Below are 13,001 nucleotides of genomic sequence, written 5' to 3'. Positions count from 1 at the left end.
AACAAAAAAGCAGAGGTTTGTACCTATGTTGTTTATTTATTATTTCTTGCCTATATCTTATAATATGAGAAACTACTTTGGCAGTAACAATACACAATGTACTAACCATTCTTACTCTCCTAAAGTCTTGTTTTGAGATTTTGTACCATTGTTTTTATTTTTTTTTCTTTAAAGTCAAATAACTGATGTCAAAAAAAATAATAATAATAATAATGTCCAGCCTCTCAAAGTTTTTAAGTTGATGAATTAGAAAGTTTAGTGCACTTAAAAATTCTGGGGGCTTTCAGGTTAGCTCAGTTCTTTAAAGCACCTCCTTGGGCAAACTCAGTCAGGCGCAGGGGACCGCAGTTCCATCCCCAGCTCCACATGCCACACCAGACCCACCCTTAAGGCAGCCTGAGCCAGCCAAAAACAATCCTTCTCACATTTTTGGGCAGGCCTGATAGCTCTGCAGACTAAAGCGCCTACTTAGGCAAAGCACAGTGGCTGGGATCCGATCCCTGGAGTGCTGGCAGCCGGGTCTCCCAGGGCATGCTGAGACTGGGATGGAGACTGGATGTGGTGGTGCGTGCCTGTAATCACAGCACTTGGGAGGCTGAAAACAGGAGAATCACTACGAGTCCAATCTACATAGTGAGACCCTGTATGACCTACCCTAAAATACAGAAAAAAAGGAAAAAGAAAAAATCCACTGCCCTCTCCTGTCTTAGTGGATAGTGTGGTTTCCTTCAGGACTGTGTGCCCATACTGGGGGAAGGTACCAAAACCCTCGATTTCTTCCACATCATGATTCCACATGCAAAATTTCAAAGTCCTGACCATAGTAGGAATTGGATAAATTCTTCTCTGGTTTTGGCTTTTCTAATTTGGTGTTATACAAAATATGTGGAAAATTAACATTTTAAATGTCTACTAAAGTTTTTTTTTTTGAAAAAAATGTGACCCAACTTTCACCTTTCATATATAAAACCCAGTAGAGAAGTTCAAAAATATTCATTGTCTCATTTTAATTTTTTTCTCTAAGTTCGTTCAAAGTATAATTCTTATTTCTAAGACATGTAGTCTAGCCTTAAATTAAGATAATTGCCAGAATCAGTCGAAATATTTTACCATCTTTTCCAACTGTATTATGGCACGCTGGTTTTTAAAGCAGTTAATAGTTCTGGAAAATAATGTATTAGCAGTTGAAAATATGAATCAATGATATTACTCCAATATCATTTTAGAAGCAACCAGAATGGTGGAATTAATAACATCCTATTATTTTATTATTGCATGAGAATTTATAGCTGTGCTGACACCACACCAGGACTAATTCTCTCCTTTATTGGACCTCATTAGACAATGTATAGCAGGTAACTCTTGTGGCCCTGGAAGACCCCACAGTGACCCAAGGAAGGTCACTGTCTTAACCCTCACCCAGTAGCTCATCATTTTTTTTGTCTCTTCAGGTTCACACAAAGTTCATGTGTAAAAATACCTGCCTAAATCAGAGGTCAGCCAATCAGCCAGGTGACATTGAACACTTAAACTTAAAATCCAACTTGTACTTGATAAGAAATATAGTATGAGCTTTTGGGCCACAGCAGGCTCTGACAGGGTGATCTATCTTTAGATTTATTCTTTTGAACGTGGAACAGAGGTGATTTGGTATGGTTGTATTGAACGTGGATTTGCTGATCTATGGGTCAAACATATGGGGAGAAGACTTCAATGAGTGAATTGGAAAAGAATTCCTTTGAATACTTCTTCCTCCTCAGCAAAAGAGTTTAGGAAGGGTGTGAGGTTATAGATCTCAAAGGTTGAAAAGCTCTTCCTAATTACTTATATTGTGAGGTAAAATTGGCTCTGTTATTGTCATCGGGGGTTATGAAAACCCTCTTGTGGTTTAAGCAGATGATAACAGAACCTGATCAATCCCACCAGTATCCCTTCACATGACATGTACCAAGCACCTAGTTTGCTAAGCATGGTTCTAAGTATCAGGGATCTGACATGGAACAAGGTGCTATTCTCCTGGAAACTATTCTACAATCCTCCTTTTCACCCACTGATGCAAGCTGCAGGGCATCAACTGACCCTACCTTAGCCAAAAAAAAAAAAAGAAGAAGAAAAGAAGAAGAAGAAGAAGAAGAAGAAGAAGAAGAAGAAGAAGAAGAAGAAGAAGAAGAAGAAGAAGAAGAAGAAATTCCTCGTCATTTCCAGTATCCCTCAGTCTTAATCTTCAATAGAGCCCTTTCCTTTAAGTTTACGAAGCACTCACATTCAATGCTTTTTCTCCTGTAGAGTGTAACAATGGGCACAGAAATGTGGTAGAGCACTTTATGTATTTAATAAGATTTTATTTATGAAGGAGAATGAAATTCTACAGATTCCAGTCAGCTGTCAGGAAGTCTCACATCCAAAAGAAGAGATGCAGGGATTATTGTTGTGCTCAGCTCCACAAGCAAGCTTCTCTTTTCTGCTCTTTTTTTTGTGCACCTGGTTGGTAGGTCTCAGGAAAATATTCTTCTCTCCTAAGGAATAAAACAAATAAATACAGAATAACATGTTGTAGTTACAAGAGACTGAATCACCAACCCACACATTTCATTTTGCATAGGAGAAAATAGCCTTTGCTTGTGTGACTTGAACTCCAGAAACATTCAAGTCTTCAATGGCACACACTGCACCTTCTTCTTCTTCTGAGTTCCTCAGCCTGCAGGAAGGGCTGACAGACTGTGTGCCCCAGCAAGGCCTGCGAAACCAATGTATTCTGCTCAAGTTTATGCAGAGAATTATCAGCAGATCCAAGGGTAAGTGTGTTCTCCTCACTTAGGATTATGCCTTCTTTCTAGAACACCACATGAAGGAGTATGTAGGAGGAAAAAAAACCTCATATATCAAAAAGGAAAACCTTTGAAAATTTTCCTTAGGCCAAATTACTGGATGATTTTCCCCAGAGCTTGTGCCATGCCCAGTATCTCATGACTCGTCTTCAGCTGCTTAGGAAGAGCGACTTCTGCTTCAAGCTCAAGAAGTAAAGATTCTCAGCACTGCTGAATCTACTCAAAGGAAGAAATTCATTCGATTTGTCCTTTGCATATTAATGTTTTCTACTATATCCTGTTTAATTCCAAAACTATGCTGATTATAGGTTATTCCAGTGGAGGAATGATAAAGAGACCAAAGTGTTTTTTGAGCATTTATTAAAGTTATCAACGGCAGAAGGTGGAGATGTAAGGAGGACGTGAGAATAGCTGCCGGGATAGCAAACCAACAGGACCTGCAAGGGGCACCCAGAAGTACCAGGAGGCTAATGACACTAAATAGACCATGAGGTTCTGAAAAAGTAACTTCTGTAATTTCTCTGCTGCTGTGTTCTCAGAACAAGGGTATAGTTAATAAGTAATCTACCCACGATTGAATAGATGAGTAGAACCAGGAAGAGGTGGAGCACAACATAGGTACTTGAAAGGAATTGAGCTTGGAGCAGAAGAAAAGGAGGTCGAGGACTGGCCATGCTACTGGGTGGCAGTAGAAAGCTCCTCTATGAAATTCCATCATGACACAGTTTATTATGTCACTAATTCTCAGTGCCATTGGAAGCCATTTCTCTCCTACACTAAAAACAGCAAAAAAGAAGACAAATTTTAGCACCTGCAGACATGTGCCTTCTCTCAGATCCCCTTCTCTGCAAACATCTGAATTCTTCTTGTTAAGTAAACTGTAAAATCCGGTATCCATTTCTAGAAAGCCCGAGAAAACTTTCCTGTGTCATTGTTCCTCATCTTCCCTCTCCCCAGCTCGCACATTTGAAGTCATTATAAGAGTACATATTTAAAACAACGAAAAAATATTCTTGGTTCTTTCTTTTCTCTGACTACAATTGGGCCTTTGTCATACAGGAAGAGTGAACAGATGGAGGAAAGAAAATTATTAAGTACATTTTCCCACCTCATTGATTGAGCTTTCATCAAGAAGATTAGAAAGCTTGAGATTCTTTATCATGCTTCAGAGTATGATTATATAAGGTCCCCCAAATAGTCTTAGGAATTCCTAAAACAAAGCTCTTTAACCAGAGCTTTGTTATTGTAACCAGCATAACCCTTATCTCATTCTTAGGGAGCAAAAAGAATGCATCTCTTGCTTTCTCCCTAAATTTACTTCTTGAACATTTCTCTCTCAATGTGTAAGATTTGTATGTCCCTACTAGGCACACTCCCTATTTGAGTAACCATAATTCAGAGATTTAAGGTCAGTCCTATCTCTAAATGCCTCCAGGATGGAATATCGAGTTATTACATTAATCTACAGATGAGTGATTCTTAGCACTTCCAAATCTACTCATAGGAAGAAATTCATTTGATTTGTGCCTTGCATATTTAATGTTTTCTATTATGTCCTGTTTAATTCCAAAACTATGATGATTACAGGTTATTAAAGTGATTTCACCAGATGACTCCATGCACTTGGGGTAGGGGGTCTCATTGTTAGCCCTGAGCACACGCCATTGCTCTGGGTCACACACGCAATGCCTCCTTGCCAGCTGCTGCACCATCCCTTTCTAGAATGTGCTGATTTGCCCTTAGACTGCATGGTAAAAGCTCCTGGAGCACATTGTCTCTGAAATGAGAACATCATGCTGTGTGTGGGAGTGGGGTGAGGACGGTGAGCACCCCAGGAAGAGCCTTGCCTTATTCACGCAGGGGGCAAAATACCAGCGACTCTCTCCTAACACCCTCAACCCCGGGCTCAGGTCTAAATCAGCATGCCAGGCTCATGCTTTCGCAGTCAGGCTCTTCTCACCCAGGGTCCTCAGAGGAGCCTTTGCATCCTGGCTGTAAAGCTCGTGTATTGACTCTCCTTTGAATCCTAATGTCCCTAATGTATAAAAATTGAAAAGAAGATCATTCAAAAATCACAAAACGTCTATCTGCTCCATTTCTAATCTCTACTGTAAATAGATAAAAGGAAGTCATATTTTATATTGCAACATCACAGTTTAAAATAATCCAAACAAAATCTCACCAATGAGGCTCCCTATCACACTTTGATACAGAGAACTAATTAGGGAAGGACCTGGATTCAGGATGGCTCTGTTCAGTCAGCTGAGCCACCCTGGTCAGGGTGCTGCATCATTCCATGAACCTACCTGTTCCTGACTATTTCACACAAAAAGCACCATCTGTTTTCTGCTTGGCTTCACACTTACTCTGGGCCTGATGAAAAATTAGATGTTTTAATGCTGGGGGAAAAACTTAAATTTATTTCTCATACAAATATAGTGTGGAACCTCAGCTTGACCTTAAACCTTGCTAAGGAAACTCTCCCAGTGAAAATTTGTAACGGGCAAGGAAGAGGCCATGTCGCTAAGAATTCTCTTTGTTTTAAGTCAGAAACCACCTTCCCAGCAGTAAGGAGGCTCAAAATTTCATCATTATATCTTTTCTTCCGGAATCAAAACTGCCCTCCCTCCTCACCCTTGAAGCCACTTCAATAAAGTCCCTTCCTAGTGGGCATTCAGAGGAAGTCATTTGTTTGATGTATATATTTAATTTCTTGTACATTTTTGCACCTCATCTGCAAATCTCACTTTCTATATTTATCTGGAGACCCTCTGAGGGCCTGCTGATGTTGACTTTTTCTTTCTAAGCAAAAAGAACATATGGGCCGAAGGGAGTCATGCAAAAACAGGGATAAAGAGTAAATAAAAATCAAGACAAGTTCAGGGTTAGCGTCTTCTTACTGCTGCGTAAACCTGAACTTGATAGTCAACACAAAATATTGGATTTTCTTTCCTAGTGGATGACTTCACTGCTGGATTCGATATATAACATCTTTGCTTTGAAAAACTGAACACTTTAGAACAAATTTTCTCTAAATCATTTTTCAAGATTTCTTGTTACTTCATCTAAAGCTGCTTTCCATTAATAATCCCTCAGTACAAAGCATCAAGACACACAGACACTGTAATTAGGGGGATTTCAATTACCTATGTGAGGAGGCAGGTAATTGACAATCTAATTAGTCTCATTTCAATTACCATTTTTCTCTTCATTAGAGCAGTTAGTTGGAGAGTGGAGAAGATTTGTAAAAATATTCAAGACTATGCACTTTCAAGCTAGATTTACTAAAGATTAAGGCTGGACTCGTTCAAGACCAAAGGAGCATAAAAAAAAAAATAAAAGAGGAAAGCCAAGATACCTGTCCTGTGCAGGAACTGGACAAGCATTCTGTAACCTCATCTAGCAAAAGCTGTGGTGCAGAACCCTGGGGCAGAAGCTGGCAGGTGATTCAGATAGCGCTCATTCATTGTCTGAAGGAGCAGTTGTTTGAAATATCCATCACTGAGTGAATTAATAATTGTTCTTTTCATTGAATGCCTTATTGGGGTCAGATACTCTATAAGCCTCTGACATGTAGCACTCTTTCATTTGTACACTTATATCAACTCCATGAGATTAATGATGTTATAATCCCAGGATATAGATGAGGAAATTAATGGCAAAAGGATTATGGCACCTTACCCCATAGTACTTCTCATCTATCCTGCAGTCATGCCTTAAAATTCCATGTTTATCCTTTGACTCTGGAAAAGGAAAACTTGGCTGTGGATTTCAACAGACTTTAGGGTAAATCACAATATGTGATGGATATTGCTATCAACTTTACTTTTTTATGTATTTAAGTACAAGGTCTACAGGGTCTCACTACACAGATTGGACTCATAGTGATCTTCCTGTTTTCAGCCTCCCAAGCGCTGGGATTAGAGGCGCCCACCACCACACCCAGTCTCTATTAACTTTAATGTTGAGCTATTATAATTCATTTATAATGAAGCCTTTGAATCAATTTATATCTTGCACTTCAGTATATCTCAAATCAGACTAGCCCCAGTGAGATACTTACCAGCCAGCTGAAACCGAAGGCAGGGTAATGCTGGTGGAGATTTTTTTTGGAAGATTGTTCATTCCACAGTCACTTGGAACCCCCAGGAGGTTTGCTATACATCCTAAAAAAAGGGTATGCCCTCCTGATCAGTCAGAATTCTCGTATCACTGCAGGCAATACAGTCTTGAAAGAAAATATGAACATCTGCACCAAACTCTGATGCCTTTATAATGTTTTGGCATGCTGTATTCCACTTAATCTACACAATAGATGCATACTTTATAATCTTTTTACAATCTAAAGTTTCATTAATTGTTGATGGGCTCAACTACCATGTTCTAACTATGTGATTTGGTAACCTTTCTTGGGCTCATTTTCATAATAAAATAGGATGAGAATAAAAAGGTAGCAATCCCTGACATGGAAGGTAGTTGTGGGGATTAAAGGAAATGTACAGAAAGGACAGCAGAATAAATGCTCCACTGGGCTAGTATATACCAAGCAGTCTCCAAACATATTATTTGCCTTAAATCATGCTAGCTACATGAACAAGTAAGTCCAGAAGATTTTCTTTTTTTAAAAGAAAAGGCAGAAGTCCAGAGTCGGGCAGAACAATTTCTCATCCAGGTGACACTGTTTTTATGATGCATCGCTGTTTTCTAAAGGTTCTTAGTTCTCAAATTTTCCATATAGAGCCTGACCTAACATCCTAGATTCTCTGCCTTGGATGGTGCGGACTGTTAGAAGTCAGTCTTTTTGAGGAACTCTCACCTTTTGATAGACACAGATCTCTACTCTGTGACTATTCCTTTCTCTTCCAATCCCCGGTCTATGAGACAAGCTGACTTTCACCAAAGCTAGAGTCCTGAGTTTATTGACACTGCCTTTATCTGTGAGTTAGGAATCCTTTTCTGTTTTCAGGAGTGCTGAGTCTCAGGAGCACAGGGCATCATCCCAGAAGGCACTACGAGAGTCATCCTTTAGGAGTGACAGATGGGTTTGCAGTTGTCAGTGCTGGAACCACTCATTACTCTGTGCAAGCACCTGCTTATTTTAACTACACATGAGACTTGTTCAGATTGTAATAAAATTCTGGCCCTGGGCTTGACGCCCTTGGATTCCATGAGAAATAAAAATCTTACCCTGGGTATTTAATTGGTGTGCATTGTTCACACACTTTCTTTCCTGAATTTTTATTCATCTTTTCACTACTCCCAGATGCTGAGAAAGAGGACAAAGTCAAGTGAGTCTTGAACCATGTTAGTTGCAATTATAAAATACTGTTCTGTTTATCAAAAGATTTATGGGTGGCAGCGGAATGTGAGTTTCAAGTCGTAGTTAGGAGGGAAGCAGATTTTCAATACCATGGGATCTACTAGAAAAGATTGGCCCACAAATAAAGTCAAGGATCAAAGAGGGAAAGGGTGGGGTTAAGGGACCCAGTACAGAAGGTAGGGCTGGAAATCCAGGTGCTCGAGATAAAGGTATAATAGCACTGAAGCCATCATTTCTTGGATGAACTTACTTTGTCTATTACTTATTACCACTGTTGCTTTTTATGAAGCTTCTAACTTTTGCTTAGTAAACCTTCCTTGTGAGAAGCCCAACAAAACTTTCTTAGGTTGTTCTTGGAGTAACAATATATATCAGAAGTTGTTCTCTTGTCCTCGCCCCATTTCTGTTCTGTATTTTATGGGCATTCCAATTCTAGAAAATAATTTCAGGGTTCTGATACTTGGACGTCTCTACCTACTTTCTTGACCAAGAGGGAGAAACACTTCCACCTCCAAGCAGAGGACTGCGGCCTGCATGAAGCTGTGACTGACAGCAGGGGCCTTCCCAAGTTTTCAAAGGATCAGCATGGATCTTCACCTGCTCATCATGGCTCACGCTAAGATTCTTACTGCTGAACAAGTGCAGCTCCTCTCTCAAGTAGAGTCCTGGCACTCTTATCTATGGCATGAAATTTCCAGGGTGCTTTTTAGAATGTGCTGTATATTATTTTTATATGTGAATGAGCTGGAGACTTTCTCCCTTTTAGCATCCCTTCAAAAGAGGAGGAACAAAAAGAACAAATCCATCGCCACCAACAAAAAGACAATGTTCAGTTAACCTTGTTCCTTCAAATGCCCACAGCTTCTTTGGCACACCAACTGTCATAAATTTGCTCCCTCCAAGCACAAAAGCCTTCTTTGAGGTTCAGAGGTTGAGTTTTATCTGCCTCCAGGGATACAGGGTTGTTCTTTTCTGCATCGGAGGGCCCCGGAGTACTGTTGTTGGCCTCTTTTGAGGCAAGCTTCATTTTCTAATGAATGAGTTGTGAAATGAGTTCCGAGGCTCCCTCGGAGACAGATGAAGCAGGCTTGTCTTCTCCAACGTCGACTGCATCTGTCTGTTGCACATCAAAGCAAAACCAACACCTACGCAAATCAATCTACCCCTACAACTTCTGTAAAACATTAACTCCCCAAAGCAAGGGAAAGAGCAAGACTACGGGGTGACTCACACTTCTCTGTTTCCCTTTAGGTAAAGAAAAACAGTGCTCAGTTTGCATCCTGCCAAAATTATTTTCAGGTGGTGCATTCTATCTATTATTCTTTGTAACTGGACCATTGGCTTAGACCAACTTTCAGTTTAGTTAATGATTCCACATTTCCAAGGTACTCTGGGAATGAATTGTGATTAGAAGTAATCAGGTTAGAATATTCAGTTTCCCAGACAGAATACTGTACTATTGCATTTCTTGCTGACAGAGTATTGATAGTCTCAGTATTTTTTTCTAACTTCCATTATAATAGGTCCATAGGACTATAGAACTAATGATAAGGAAAATAGTGAAAATACAAACACACAGAGAGAAGAAAAAACCTCTTTGGCACTTCTTGAAGTTCAAGTTCTTTTGTAAAGATTCCTGATACTGAGAGAATAGATACTGTAAAAAAAGAAACATTACAAGTAAACCCATCAAGAAAGGACAAGGGGCTCTTATCATCCCTAGTACAGACTGGAAGATATTTGAAAATTAAGCTGTTGGGATACCTTGATCTAGGCTACAGTCTCCTGTTCTGAGCTGTCATTCACGGACTAGATCCATTCACCTCCATACTTAACACACTTTAATTGTGCTGAAAATTTCCCAGTTGTATTTTGGGCATAGTAATAGCTGTCAACCATGAAATGGATTGAATTGTTCTGTGTTGATAGCTAAAAGAACCTGAACCAAACATGTGAAATCAATAGTTATTTTGATCATTTTTTTTTCAAGCATGTGACCTCCCAGTTCCACAATTGTCAATTATTACAGCTGAAAGAAGACTGAAATCCCCATGGAACAATTGCTTCCGAACTATCATGTAGGGAGAGTTCAATTTATTGGTACATGCTTCTATAAAACATGAGACATGTAGCACCATATTTCTTTTCAAATAATAGAAAGAGGGTGACCTTTTACACCTTCTAACAAAGCCTTGCTGGATTCTTCAAGGATTTATCTCTTTTCTTTTATTATTTTGATAATTTTAAAAACATAGGACAATGATCATGAAACATTTTATGATTCTCCTTATGTTTAAGCACAAGTTTACACATTCATCAGTATTTATGTTTTTCATGTTTTGAGTCTTTTTTTTTTTTTTTTTTTTTTTTTTTGCAGAACCAGGGATTGAACTCAGGCCCTTGTGCTTGCCAGGGAATCATTTATTCCACTGAACCATCTCTCTGGCCTCATGTTTTGAGTCTTTTGCACTAAAGACCCAGTGTAAAGTTGGGGCACAGCTGTTCTTCTGCTAGATTCGAAGTGTACGAGTACCTAGCATCATTTCTCACTCACCTGTTATCACTCAGAAAGCCTTATGTGACAGCTTGCACCAAGAAAGTAGTCCTACTCTTGTTGGGTTTTCAGATGGATTTTCAAGTGTGACTGAATGTCACCAGAGAATTCCAAATAATTAAAAATTAACAGTGGTAAAAAAAAAAGTAAGAATCATATTATTTGGCTTACTGAGTAATTGTAGGATTGTCTGGGATGAACTGATTTCCTAAATGAGATGACCCCAGAACCCTCTCCTGGCTAGTCAGAGTAGTGAGTAAGACTTCAAAGCAGTTCAGACTAAGATGATTTATATTTATTTTTGTATTTTAGGGAAGGGTCTGCAGAGTGTTCAGGGCTCACTACTAGATCAGACTCATAGTGATCTGCCTGTTTACAGCCTCCCAAGAGCTGGGATTATAGGCATATGCCACCATGCCCAGTCTCAATCACCCTCTCAGTGAGCCCCGGGTGTGGGGCTGGCACAGCAGGCCTGGGGATTGAACCCATGGTTCCTGCGCCTGCTTGCAGGTGCTTTAATATTTGGCGGGCCCCAAACTAAGATGATTTATTGTACTTATATGTTTTAGGGTAATGCAAGTATTAGCTCTATAAACTAAGTTCTACTTTAGGGGTCATTTTTAATAGGGATAAAATTATTCTTCAAAGACTTCTTGATCCCATTTCACCTGAGCAATATGAAAATATTTAGATATTTAAATATTTTTTAACCATGGTGGTAACAAGTCTCCACAATTATATGATGTGCACTCCATTCAATGGACTCTACAGATAGTAATGAAAACAGTGGCAAGCAAAGTCCCATAGACATAGTTGCTTGTGTTGAAAAATTCACTAATGTCCTCTCCTTACAAATCCGTCTACAGTTCTACCTTATGGTACCCACAGTTAATACAAGCAGTTATAAACACTTTGGAAGCTTACCTAGAGACTATACATAATGCTCATTTATCCAACTAGACCCTTATATTAAGGGCTGAGGATATAGCTCAGTGGCACAGCACTTGCCTGGTAAGTGTGAGGTTGTGAGTTTGATTCCTGGTATCAACAAAACTAAATGAAACAAAGAAACTCTTCTATTAAGGGTTCTGATCATTCCTGCAGTTAAGGAAACTGCCTTCCTTGGTATCATTTAATCCTCAAACATATTTAACTTTAAAAAAAACTTTGTTTATTGATTTTTTTAAAGTAATTATGAGACATAATTCTAGAAACATTTTGATTAATTCTGACTCCATACTGAACACTGATTTGCACTGGTGATACCAGTTTTCCTAAAAGAGACAAGGTTCCTGATTTTGTGGGCTTTATATTCCTGAAGGAAAGATAGACAATAACACAAGAAGCAAGAGAGTTTCATACAGTGTTCTGTGCTGTGACCACACACAGGGTGGCAGGGCAGGGTGACAAATGCCTGTCTCAGGAACAACCTCTGAGGAAGTAACCTGTCATTAAACAGACTTGGAAAAGGTTGTCTTTCAGATACACACTCAAAAGCAAAGTATAATCCTGGCCCTCAAACCTCATGATTATGATTCAGTAGAGGATAGAGAATGCTCTGTGTGACGGAAATCCACTTGGCAGAGCTAGCAAGGCAGGCCTGCAGCCCCACAATGAAGAACCCTGTGTTCTAAGTCCACAGGAAGTGTTCCACACTCTGTTTCCTGAAATCTGAATAGCCCCTTACCCAAGACTTCATGTGAAGTGCCTTTCCTTCTCATACCTATCCTGCTTTAAAGCCTTGATGAGTTCCAACGCCTTTCTGAGTTCTCAGTTTTCCATACATTCATAGCCTCTGTTGTATCACCTAAAGCCCACAGAGTTTTGTGCTGTTTGCTGTGACACCTTTGCTTCTAAAATTGGTTTATAAAATCTTCCTTCAAGAAATGGCCCTACATCTCTTAGTAGGGTCAGCACATTTTCCTATAAATGACTAAATGGTGTTTAGATTTTGTGGGTCATGCATGATGTCTCTTACATATTCTTAGGCCTTTTTTTTAACCCCTTTAAAAATGTAAAATGATGCTTAGTTCGCAAGCCATACAGAAAAAACCCTTCTGTGGACCACTGTCTACCAACTTTCATAGGAAAAGTCATGTAGTAAATGTATAACATATTGGGTTATTGAAATTCATAAGTTTTGTATAGTACATAATCTTGGACAGGCAGTTTTCTAGGAAGGAGTTTTGCTTAAAAGACTCAGGACTACCTCGGTAGTGTCCCAAATTTTCTGATCAAGAAGATTATGGGGCCAAAGAGGAAAGTGATCGATGACGTAGAGTGTGCCTAAGGAGAGTCA

This window comes from Octodon degus, unplaced genomic scaffold (assembly GCF_000260255.1).
Source record: "Octodon degus isolate 3935 unplaced genomic scaffold, OctDeg1.0 scaffold00096, whole genome shotgun sequence".
NCBI classification, from domain to species: Eukaryota; Metazoa; Chordata; class Mammalia; order Rodentia; family Octodontidae; genus Octodon; species Octodon degus.
This window is presented reverse-complemented; position numbering follows the sequence as displayed.